This window comes from Eumetopias jubatus, unplaced genomic scaffold, assembly GCF_037043125.1.
Source record: "Eumetopias jubatus isolate StellerSeaLion01/CBP00866 unplaced genomic scaffold, mEumJub1_p1.0 scaffold_12, whole genome shotgun sequence".
Taxonomy (NCBI): Eukaryota; Metazoa; Chordata; class Mammalia; order Carnivora; family Otariidae; genus Eumetopias; species Eumetopias jubatus.
The window spans coordinates 101,186,052-101,188,662 of record NW_028274818.1 but is presented as its reverse complement, the minus strand read 5'-3'; positions in this window follow the sequence as shown (position 1 = coordinate 101,188,662).

The window sequence follows — 2,611 nt, the reverse complement described above, 5'->3', positions numbered from 1 at the left end:
GCTTTCTCTCTTTACTTTAGACGCACTGGCCAGACCCAGTTGTTTTCTTTGATTTTTCTCAGCGCTTTTCTTCCGACCTGCATGTTGAGTTCTGTATTGCTGTGGCTTCCAAGGGGGGAAAAAGAAGAAGGGGTGGGGGAAGAAAATGGGAAAAGAAGTCACAAATTGGATAGTATCTTGTTTTTATTCCACTGTGATCAACGTACAGAATTTGAGGCACCTTGTTTTCAAAACAAGGATAAAGGTATCTGTTGATCCTTGCAAATTCCTTCCTATCCCTATTTATAAGCAGCCCTGTCTCTGCTACTCCCGCCCCGAATGGATTATTCAAGCAGAAGAGGCTCTCATTTCAAACGTGGAACCCGAAAGAAGCGGGTAGTGGTGTGAAGTGTCGGAGAAGACCAGCGGAGCACACCGCTGTGTTCACACCCGCTAATGTCGCTCTTTCAACACATCGTGCACACTGGTTCCCTCCTCCCTGGCCGTGGTAGAGGCGCCTCTGGGCGGCTGGGTGCAGAAAGCCTCCGACTGGTCTCCTTTCCGCCAGCCAGGGTGCTCTGGGGGGGACTGAAGGGCGGTGGTGGCAGAGCCGCGCCTGGGCTGCCCCGACTGCGTGGATGCAGCTGCTCCTCCAGTCCCTGCTACGTGTGGATCCCACATCTCTCCCTTGCGTTTATCTCTCTGTTCCTTGGTGTAACAGTGAGCTACTGTGCTTCCCATCTTCCCTGGATTTTATAATGAAAATGGCCTACAACCTGGCACTTTACTGTTTCGCTTGACGAATTGATTTTACTATGCAGAGCTGTCAGGGACTCCAGATAGCTGGCAGGTGGCTGTCAGTCACCGGGTCTCCTCTTTGGGCAGGGCTGCTCGTTGCCACACAGCGCGTTAGGCACTTCCCCAGGGGTGGGGTGCGGGGGTTGCTGGGCCGAGGCTTTTGGGCTGGAACACCTGTGTGTGAACAGCTTCGTTCTGCCGCTCCGGGCCGCAGGGAGGAGAGCCCCGTGCGTGGGGGGGGGGGGGGGAGTCTCTGCGGGGTACGGCCCGGCCTGGGCAGTGCCGCATGCTGGGCCATTGCTCGTCCCTGGCCGGCCTCCCTGGCTCTCTGTCCCAGGGTCTCAGCAGCTACAGAACTCTGTCTCCTCTCCTTCCTTCCCCTGCTACCTCTGCTTCTGAAATAAGAACCATTTGTGTGACACCAATACTTAACTTAAGAAAGACATGCATTATGTGGTTGTAATCAAACCTGATGCTTTCAGATGACCTACTTACATCTTCAATGGGGGAAAGATTAAGAACAAAACAAATTCATCTAAACTTCTGGGCCATCCAGTTGACTTTTAAACGTAAGAATGGAATTCCAAACACTTCACACATTCAGCTATATGACAGAAAGGAAATCTATGGATACGGTATTTTGTGAATGATCTTTTAAATAAAAGAAAACCTTACGTAATATTTAATGCTTGTCCTTATTTTTGAGTTCTTTTTAGCTGCCCTCACGTGAAATTGCGCAATCTTAAAGTTGAGAAGCAGCACCCGAATCTCGCAGAAAGGCCTACGGCTGCAGTGAGACAAGCGTCTTGCTTCTGGAACTTACAGGCCTCGTGAAATTATTTTCAGAGCCAGTGATGATTAGAAACAGCACACCGGGGTCTTCCTGCCTTTTCTTCTCTCATTTCCTAAAAATGTGACTTTCTGAACAGACCTTGCATACACAGGTGTGGGGCCATAGTGTTTGGGTTTTAAAGGCACTTTCTCCCCCAGAATGGAAGGTGTGCGTGTTTTTAATAAGTGCTTATTTTTAGCAGAAATCTAGGTGCTCTTGGGGACAGTGGTGGGTGCTGCTTCATGGCACGCAGATCATGTGTTGTCGGGAGGCGCTGCTGGGCGGTTGTGTGGCCCAGTGGACAAGGTGCAGGGCTTTGCTGTGTCTGGGAGAGGCCCGGCTGGCGGGGACAGTGGTGGCAGAGGACCTGGCACCGTGCAGGATTTGCTTACTGGGAGGTGAGCCTTGACTGTGGCTTACCCTGCAGGGGGAGGGTGGGGAGGGCAGGCGTGGCTGTTCACTTGGACCGCTCCCTTGCCGAGCCTGGAGGAGAGGACTCGGTGCCTGCTGGTGTTTCCTTTAAGGGAGAGGGTCCCTGAGACCGAAAACCCTCTGCCCTACGTGGAGTCAGGCTGGTGGCCAGAGGCTTGAAGTCCAACTCAATGAGGCTTGTTTTCTAAGGTCCCTTGGCTCCCACCTTTGAAGGACCTGTGGCGTGTTCAGACCCTTGGAGGGTCATCTGGGTCTCCAGAGGTGTCTCGGGATTGAAACGCCATCTTGCTCGGCTGTCTTCCTCCCTCTCCCTGCACGTCTCTCCTTGGCCCGTAGTGTTTGTGCAATGCTAAATATTACAGAAGGCATCCTGATACCTGCCTCTCATCCGTAAATAACTGAATTAAGAGAGGAGGGCACATCTTTGCCCAGATGAGCGCCTAAATAAATAGGTTCATTTTCATAAAAGTTTGCACCCACTATGAATGTTCCAGAGATAGGTTTAGATAGTTGATGCCTGGTTTCTGCTTTTTTTTTTTTTTGTCCCTGCTATTCTTGAACTGCCTTCAG